Here is a 10,472-nt window from a genome sequence, read left to right as displayed (position 1 = left end):
TTTCGTGTTTCCGTTTAGCGTTCGAATTTTCGCTGGAGCCGTGGTAAAGTAAAACGGAAGGAAGAACCGATACCTACGTGTACTCGAGACAAAGGTACGATCTCTGGCAGCATCTGCATGATTAAGGCGTTAAAATTGAATCGGCAACATTTTAACCATCGAGTCAACCGACGAAAACTCAGCGATCGTTTCGACCTGATTTCCCGCGGACGTCGAGTGTCCTTTCCCGCTAGAGAATTTCTGATTCGATCGGTCGATTCTGGCCGAGCCATTAAGCCTGGGAACGTGCTAAATGTCGCGGCATTATGAATTTCAAATGATTTCCAGGGAAATACGCGATGGCTGATTCCGTGGCGAAGCATGGTCCTCCAATTAGCAAGCCGATGGGCCGAAATCGCGCGGCGATTTTCCTTTTGCCGATGGAATAACATAGACTGACGTCGAACAATCGATCGATCGGACAACGTGGAACGAGAACATCGGTGGCGGCGGCGATTCGTCTGTCGATCGGAAAACGCATCCGAGGCGCAGCGAGCGAATACGACGATCGATTTCGTTCGTTCGTTCGTTCGTTCGATTGTGCTTTAGCTCCCACTCGACGTCACAATTGATACGTACATATACATATACATATACATACATTTACATATATAATCAGGTACGATAGCGGCTCAAAACTCTCGAGAATACGAGGATACTTCGCGAGGTCGTGAACGGAGCCAAAGAGAACGGCGAACCACGAAAATCTCCCGGTGAACCGCGGGGCTACTTCCGCTTCCGGGGAAACCTACGCGTTTCGCAACCTCGTCGTCGAGAGTTTCGAGAAGCTTCCGGAGAATTGATGAACCGAGACGCGATCGAGTAACAGAAAGAAGTCACTTTCGACGATCTACACGGTTTAATCGTTGCTTTAGCATTATTCTTTCTCCGTTTCCCGTTCATTTCCTGTAATTTCCTCGATTCTCGCTCCATCCCTCCTCATACCAGTTGCGTCAACAAATTCGTCTTTATTCGCGCATCTCTCCGCTATGTGGTCTCGCTCGCATCCTCCCACGCATTCCCATTCGCGCAAAATTAGCTCGTTCAGGCACTCGCACACGGGCAAACAGACAGACAAACAGACAGTCGTACGATAAATACGTGTAATCAAATATTTATACCAAGCCGACTTAATATAGGATAACAGCTTCATCTCATTTGTATATCTCGTTTTAGGTCGTAAATCTAGAGGATTGGCACGAGTCCGCCGTACGAATCGATTAGTTAGAAAAAATCTAGAATCTTCTTAATTACCCGTAATTTTATCGTAAACATTTAACTGTAGATTCGATACGTTTACTTCCTTATAACACACGTTCCTCGTCTACGTTTCTTACGTACGGATATAACAAAATGTTCGTATGTTTGCTCTTAACATCATTTCCACCCTCTTCATCATCGTCATCATCATCATCATCATCATCATCATCATCATCATCATCATCATCATCATCATTATCATCATCATCTTCATCATCGTCATCATCATCATTATCATTATCAATATCGTCGTATGATTCTTCGTTACTCTGTTTCACTTCTTGCCCCGTCAATGTTCTGTTTGTTTATCTTTCTCCTCGTACCGTTTCTTTTCTTCCCTGCTTGTATGCCTATGCTCTTGTCAGCATAAGTATGGCCGAGTGCGTGTATATGCATACACGCGTGTCACGGATGGTTCTTCTAGCTCGCTGTTTATCCAGCCTCTCCCCGTGTTCGAACGTTCGCGATCGTCTCGTCGAGTCGCGATACAGGAAGCGTGTAAGGGAGGCGAAAGCAGGGGTTGACGTCGCAACGAAATCGAAAGGAAGGAGAGGGCATTCGATCGGAAGCTTCGCCTATCGCCCATTCCTCGATAAGGGAAACCGTGGAACGGGGCGAGGGTAGTTGGCGAGATCGAAACACCGATCGATCGACGCGCACTATTCCCCCCGTTCGATGTTTTCTTTTTAGGCAAAATTCATTCGACGAAGAAAGGTATCGTGGTTGTTTCGTGATCGTGCGTGTGCCACGGTGGTGTTTCGCTCAACGAGAACGTTCGCGCGTCTTTCTTTCGATATTCAACGATCCGTAGGACTATCGATAACGATCGTGACCATTCAATTCCCTTTTCGTCAACTGTTTCCCGAACAACCAACGAACTCTCTATCGCACGTAAAATGAACGCGTGACTTCGCTTTTTCGAGACAGCGAAGCTAGAGAGGAATTTCTGCGAGTGCAACGCGTACTGTTGCAGATATTTAAAAATGTGGGAAGCGGTTCGTTTCACTGTATCGCAACGCAGGGATCGTGTGTCGCGTCAAACACCCAAAAAACTGCTGACACGCGTTCTTCTTCAATTGTCGAATCGTCGAGTGACACGCATGTTACCGAGCAATCGATAAAAAGATAATAATTGTCGGTTCTCCCGGCACCGTTTTGCTCGTTCGTGCACGTTGTCCTATATTTGAAACCGTAGAAAATGTGAGACGTGGAAAAAATCGTCTCCCGGCGCACTCGACGAACACGTGTCGTGTTCTTTTCCTTTCGAATTCTGTCCCTCTGTCTTATTCCTTTGTTCGATTCCCCGTTTCTCGTTTCTCGTAGACGAGGGGCGGGTGGATACAGGCGTTCGTCGCTCTTCTCCGCCTACTTTTTCACGACGAAAATTCTGACGATCGTTTCTTCTACTTTTTCGTCCACCTTCCCTGTCTTCGAGGGACAAACCTCGACAACGAATATTCACGGATGGCCCTCGTGGTGGCCGGAGCAATAAGTGTGTCTGATTGTCTTAACGATACTATCAGTTTTAAAACGCGTTTCATCCGGTCCTCCCTCTCTCGTTAATTTAACAACAATTCGTTCGTCTCTCCCCCCTTCCTTCTCCGCGATCTACTTCTCTTCTATTTCTTTTCACTCTTCCTCGAAATCGAATAACAATATACATACATACACCCGTTTCGTATAACGTTTCGTGATCGTCGATAGTAGAGTTAGCGCTCGACAATACTTACAAGGGTATTTTAAATTAATTACTCGATATTTGTTACGTAGCGTTTATTATTTTCTCGTTAATTTACCTTATGGTATAATGTTTACCGTTACTCGTTTTATCGTTAAATGGTAGTGTTATTATTACTGGTTTCTCTTTACGTGCTATCGTTACTCGTTACATACTATGCTTCTTTACCGCTTGCAGCGTTAGCATCGTTACTAGTAATCGTTATTAGTATCGATTATTACTATCGTTTACCTTTTAATGATCTACGTCCTCCTTCGATTCGTCCGCTCGTTCGACGGGCATCGCGCGTCGTGCCTCTCCGGCGTCCTATCTTGTTTATCTCGTTTTTCCCGTTTGTCCCAGTTTCTTTCCATCGAAAAGAATACTCCGATCGATCCCGCGGTCATCCACGAGAAATTTGCAACTTTCGTCGGGTTCGCTGCTGCTGGATCGATCCGAGACCTTCGATCCTTCGTCCAAGCCCGATGAAGATCATCGACGCGACGGTGGCAACGACGACGACGACGACGACGACGACGACGACGACAACGACGACGACGACGACGACGTAGGCGGCAGAAACACGCCTCTCGTTTCTCTTCTCCTCCCCTTGCGGCCGTAGTTAACGCTATTTCGCAACGCTAGACGATAACAACATCATCTTACTTGTATATAACACGTATGCAATGTTGAGCAAAGATTTCGATTTAATCCGTTCGAACACACGAAGAGATCCCTAACCCCTATCCTCCCTCCCCTTTCCCCCCCCCCCGAGCCTGGAACAAAGAAACGCCCCTTCTTCCGTTCCGATGTCACGAACGCGTTTACGACAGGGACAGGATCCCTGACGATTGTTCCGGTTCTCGCGAGGCCAAATCGTGATTTTGGGTGATTTCGGTGAATTTCGACGGGCTTCGAAGCGACCTCCTTCCACCGGCCGAATTACAATTCGTATCGTGGAATTCAGCCGATCGTTCGGCCAACAAAGGGTTGTCTTAATCGAACGTTCCGTTCCAGCAAGGACACACAGCTTGGCTCTTGTTCGTCCTTTGAAACCGAAATCACGCCTTACATCCAGACGATGGAAGAATTCGAAAGGATATCCGTGTTCCGGTTCTTTCGTTCCTCTTTCTTCGAACGTCTCGTAATTCAATTCCGTGGAGTTGCAAGTCGCGCTCGCGGCTCGTCCCCGAAAACTCCGGCGCGACGAGGCGTGCAGATCCTAGGTGGTTCGCCCACGAGTCGACGGGCAAAGAGGAGGGAAACGTGAGCGAGCGTGCAACGCGTGTGCGTCAACAGGGGAGAAACTTGCGTCCGAGGGGTCGGTTTAATAAAAATTCCGAGTGGAAGCGAAGAGATCGTTCAGTCGATTTTACAGCCGGCGCGTAAGGCGCGATTTACGACGCGTGCGGTCCGACTCGGACGCGTGGCCAATTAATTTCATCTGCAACGTCGTGATGTTTTCCGGGAAACAGCCGTTGCCACGATCCTCGTACACGCCTTAACAATCTAAATGTCCGCGCCTGCGTTGTATGCATCTCTTTACTCCCCCAACCCTCTCCCCGTATGAAAACGTGAAAAATTGTTCCGTAGAAAGAGATGCAACCCCAGTCGGTTGATTCGACACTATGGAAACTGGTTTCGCGCGTGATTGTCAAACGAATGATATCGTTCGTGGCGGTGAGAAACGAAGGACAGAAAGAACGGTGTCGATTAAAGAACGCTCTTGCGAGATCGCGTCGAGCGGGAAGGAACTCCTCGTCGAATAACGAGAACCGCGTGAACGCAGATAAAAGAGAATTAAAGGTGGATATCGGCACGGAATCGTTCAAACTTTCATGAATTTTAAGCTGAACGTGGAAAAAGAACCCGAGAAATGGTTCGACACCGTGTCGTTATCGCCTCGAAGACCCGAAAAACCCGTCGCTAGATCGGTGAACGTTGTGAAATCGTGCTTACCGGATGAAATATAAAAATTCCCGTTTTGTAAAATTGAACCGAAATCCCGGTCGTTCGTAGTATTTGTTACGTAAATTCTCATATGGACGGTTTACAACAATTAACTCTTTCACGTTCCCACGCTGTCGACGAGCGGTGTCGACCGATGGTCGTTCGGTGCCGATCAACACCACGATTGTCCGTTCCTCGCCACTCGGTCGTTCTTTCGATCGCCCGATCCGTTCGGTTTGTTCGCTGAATGCCCCACGGAAGACTTCAAGCTTCTGACGATACAACAGTACTTGTTTTATTGAGCGTTTCACGACTGTGACCCAGACCATGGTCTTGTGGAAGTGGTCGCCCGATTCGCGGTGATTTCGACGAGCGGTCGCGCGCGAAACGAAAGACATCGGATTACGAAGAATCGTCGAGGAAAGAATAATATCGAGCTCGATCTTATATATCCGAGTCCTTGGCACGAGGGTCACAATCAGAAGGGTCTGCCTAAAAGTAATTTACACGCTTACACGAGTTCTCACTTGCGCCAATCGTCGACTTCACTTATCAGGCTATCGGGCGCGAGTTCAAACGTACACATACTCGTATTAATCTACTACTGCGCAGTCACACGTACGTATGTATGTATGTATATATGTGTGTATGTATGTATTTATGTATGTATGTATGTATAGTCTCCGGCGTAACCGTCAGACGGATCACACGTCGAGAACAGTGAGAAACTGGAAACGCGAGGAACAGGAAGACGGATTTTCACGCGGTTTCCGATCACGCGCCTTCCCGATTCGGGGTTCGAATAAATACGAAATGTATATGAAGTCTGATATTTCAAATTGGAACAGGACTCGGGTCTGGCTCGAGTTTTTAATCAGTCCGTTGTCGATGGGAAAGTAGACACACGTTCGCGATAATCGAGACGCGATCCACCTCGTGAGAACTGCCGCACCGGCGGAATCAGAACTTACTCGTTTAATCCATTTGCTCGTAGTTCGTTCGTTCGTTCGTTCGTTTACCTTACATGCTTGCCCTAATTCCTCGGTCCTGGGTTTACACTGCTAATGAATCGCGCTCGCGCGTCTTCGAAAAATTCAATTACCACCCGACGAGTAAGTATCCTTTCAGCATTGAACACCGCCAAAAGAACCCTGAACGAACCCTGCAGCACGTTCAGGGATAAAACAGGATTATTTCGAGATCCTCTATCGGATACGTTGAAAAGTAAGAGACACCGCGTCGAAAGTGACCAGGAAACCTTTTGCTATTCGTCGTTAAATTAATCTCTGGTAAATATCGCTAAAGACGATTCAATGGCGAGAGCGTAAATGAGAAGCGGATACGCTTGGTAGAAAAACGGGTCCCCGTAGAGGCTTTTGTGGGATTGAAGCAAGGCGGTTGATGAGATAAGTAGTTGAATAGCGAGACGCAGCTTGAATGGTTCGGTTCCGCTTGGCTTATATTTACTCCGTTTCTCGACGAAGGGATGGAGATTGAAGCGTCTGGCAGGATCCGAACACGTTGTATACACCATCGTGCGCTCCGAAAATGGGCTACGTCTATTTTGCGGAGAATGAACGACAGCTGGATAGTAGCCGATTCAACGACGATATCGCGATTTATTATTCCAAAGATCGTCTTTGAAATATTTCGTTCGAATAATGGCCCGGTTTCTGGACGATCTTCGAACGTGCAAGTAACGAGGCGGCTGTCTCGATCGATCGACTTCCTCGGGTTCCCGGAAACAAGAAACGGGAGATCGACGCGCGTCGAGGGAAACACCGCGTGATCGGAATCGTTCGATGATTTTTAAAGTGAAACTTTGCCGCGCGAGGGACGAACAGGCACGGCAGTGTACGAAGCTCTCCAGCGTATTGGCGCACACGCGTAACACCGGCCCTTTCGATCATCCCCGTGGATTGCGCCGATGCGCGATTACGTGACTAAACGACACAACACCTATTGTAATCTATTACTCCGTACACGGTTATACTCTAACTCCATCGGATCGAATCGCCGACCAAAATCGAATCGACGGCGACGACGACAAATATTACTCGATTAATTTCCATTTTGTTTTCGCGCCATCGCTTCCTGTACGCTTCATTGTCATAATCGATTATCAACGGTTTTATTATCAACGAGTGGCAACTTAACGTACGACAACAACTATCGGTATCACTAGCTTTCGTTATAACCCGTAAACCCTCCGCGGAACCTCGTTTCGCGATTAATAACTCGATTTCTACGAGGACTTGAAACGTTCTTAATGTTCGTATAATAATCGTATCGATGATCGTTGCCGCGATCGTCGACGAAGCGATGAGGTGGCGTCGTGGCAGAAGGGTGGATCGAGGCACGTAGATTAACTTTACCCACGCCTCGGGCTTCCTTTCCGGATCGATCGTTCGCGAATCCGAACGGTGGAAGGACCGTGCGGAAAGTCTCGACGCGGAGAAAGTTTGTCGGTATCGTTTCGCGGCGCAACTCGACGCAACTGGAATATTGGTCCTGGGTGATTAATGGAAATTTCAATTTTTCAAGTTCGACGGGATTTTCGTTGAAAATGAGATCCGGGTGAAATTTCAATTTGCGCAGCACGGTTGGGTTTAACGCGCCGTTGCGGTTAATAGGCAAAGTTGTCGCGACGGTGTCTGGTCCGATGAACATACTCGCTTAACGCGAGTTTCATCGGGTCGAACCTCGGCGAAACTGAACGGTGATCTTACTCGAACTTCGATTTTTCGTTGATCCACGAATCGTTCGCGGGAATTCCGATTGGATGAAAAAACTGTTTTGTTCAGAGCGTAGTTCCGTGACCCAGTTTTTCAGGTACGTTACACGGTGTACTACGTTGCCCGATGACATTCGTGTAATAACAATAGCAACGCGTAACTCCCGACGCAGCACACGTCGGTGTTTGAAGTCTCGATTTAATCCGCGGTCGAAAAATTAATAACCGGGAATAGGAAGTCAGAGGCGCGGTCGGCGGCAAACAATGCGTTGCGTTGCGACGCGCAACAGTCGCCTTAAGCGTGCAAAACTCGCCGTTAAGGTCACCGAACCAACTCGAACTTTCTTCGTGCCATCGAAATTCATGTTTGCGGGGCGATGCAAGTCGACGTTGAAACTACACGCGGGTACTGTCGCTTCGGGAACCTGGTAAAAATCACTTTCGTTTCTCCAGTCGAGAAAAAATGGATGGAGGACAGAGTGGAGGACAAGAATCGTTTTTCGATTCTGTTTAGGGGAAATAAGTAGATATTCTCGGCGAATCCAACTCCCACGTAGAAAAGTTAATCTCTGTAGTCTGTAGTTATAAATAAAAAAAGGAAAAAGAAAGACGCGGTTTGTCGGTTCGCACAGCATTATAAAACACGTCCAACACATCGTGCACCGTTGGCAACGAGCATCGCCAACTCTCGGCGAGCGAATTGTCCTCGGCTGTGCGATTGATCTGCGGATTATCTCGGGTCGTCAACACCTTCGTTAAACCTAGACGCACATATTAAATATATTATACCGTTATCTTAACGTGAGCAAATAAATTGATTATTACACCGCCTCGCGGGGGTCTGGGCGGGTTTGTCGCGTCCTTCGACGCCAACGTGAGAAATATGACTTCCTCTCAGATGCTGTTGTGTCGGTATATACAAACGAGTCTCTCTGTGTATGGTAAGGTGTGTGTGCGCGCGCGCGCGCGCGTTTGGCGGATGAATGTGTTCGATGACGATAGTCGGCTAAGGAAAGATTCGAACGCGAGATTTCTTCGTCTTTTCGAGACCATTAATGAATGACCGAGTAATCTAGGGGAATTTGTGAGAAGCGAGGAGTGCGAAAGTGCTGGGTAGCTTTAAACACAGTCTAGAACCGTCGGTCTATCTAATTCTGTGTACGTATCTCTTCCGTAGAGAATCGTCGTGTCGCGGGTACGTCCAAACGTTGCATCATCGACGACAGACTCTGGCGCGTCGGCGTGTTCTTTCGACACTGTGTTATTCCGTCGTCTCGTAGTTTCGTTGGAATACGAAACGGTCTTTCGATCGGTGACAGGTTTTTCCTTTATCGAGCTGTCCGGTTCCATCGTCACGGTTTCGTCACAGTGATCGAGGATGATGGAAGGAGTACTCGTTGCAGCGGTAAAACGCTCCCGCGATTCGGCGATTCGAAAAGGAAATATCCGCGGAGAATGGCAGTCGATGGCAGTCCTTCGGTAGATTCTAGCGTCCGTTCCTCCGTTTCCTTTTCTCTTCTCTGTTTCAGGGGGAAAAGACACTCGAACTGTCTTGTTCCACGATGATCCACGGCGACTCGGTAACGGGGTTCGGAAGGCCCGGCAAAGTTCACCAGAGACTGAACACGGTAAATGGATTCCGAACGGAGTCGTTGTCTTCGTTCCGATAAAACCGAAATCGGCGAACCTTCTGAAAGAATGTAATCGATTTGGTCAGAACGTTTCGAGGGAAAAGCCAGCCGTGGATCGCGATAACGAAAAGAAAAGCGGGAAGCTTCGTGTCTCGTTGATGGTTTCGGCGCACCGAACGGTACGTTATCTGGCACGTCGAAACCTCCGTTTGAATCGCTCGTTACCCTGTCCCCTCGTTTCGCAACTATTCCCGATTCACCGAGGACTAATAAACCAGACCTAACCCAGACCATGTGTCCCCTAATCGCGAAGATCGGTTGGATCGTTCGTCGAAGGCAGTTTCCTTTTTGCGATGGCAGTTGTTTGCGAGCTACGACGATCCGCGCGAATCCTCGGTTTATCCTGATTTTCGTCGCGAACGCGCACCACGAACGAGTCCTCTCGTTATCCTGCGAGCCCCGCAACGTCCAAAATTTCATTCACCGTGCTATTAACTGGCTCGTTCGATCGTCGGTTCGGTGGCGATTAAATATTCTCTCCGGGACTGTGCGTCCAACCGAATGATTTGCCTTGATAATTACCGGTGAACCGTTTTCACCCGAATCCACCGTCCAGTTGGCGCAATTGCGACACGGGCAATTGAAAAAAAAAAAAAAAAAAAAAAAAAAAAAAGAAACTGTCAATGAAATTTTTGCGCTGCAATTCGATCGAATGATATCGGGGGAAAAAAACAGAAAAAAAAGAGAATGCCCTCTCGTTTTCCCACGAACCCCCCCCCCCAAGTTTCCTGACGCAATAATCGTTCCCTCGACTACTCGCTTGTTCTTTATCATCGTAAACTGTTCCTCCCCGTTCGATAAATCCTCCTTCGTCGCGCGGCACGCGAACATCTTTCCCCAATTTCTAGCGATATCCGGTGTGCTCGTTTGTGGGCGTCGCGTGTCACGTGTGGCGTAAGGCGTGCGTCGCGATGATCGCACGATCTATCGTGAATGAGAATGTACGGATGAGATATCGCGCGGTGCTCGTGCACGCTCGGATCACCCAAATATATTTACGCGCGTAACAGATACACGGCAACCCCCTATATCCTTATAATACCTATATGTACACGCGTGCAGACCGAACGGATGTCCACGC

Source organism: Dufourea novaeangliae, unplaced genomic scaffold (genome assembly GCF_001272555.1).
Source record: "Dufourea novaeangliae isolate 0120121106 unplaced genomic scaffold, ASM127255v1 scaffold39, whole genome shotgun sequence".
In the NCBI taxonomy this organism is placed as follows: Eukaryota; Metazoa; Arthropoda; class Insecta; order Hymenoptera; family Halictidae; genus Dufourea; species Dufourea novaeangliae.
Note: the sequence above shows the minus strand (reverse complement) of the source record.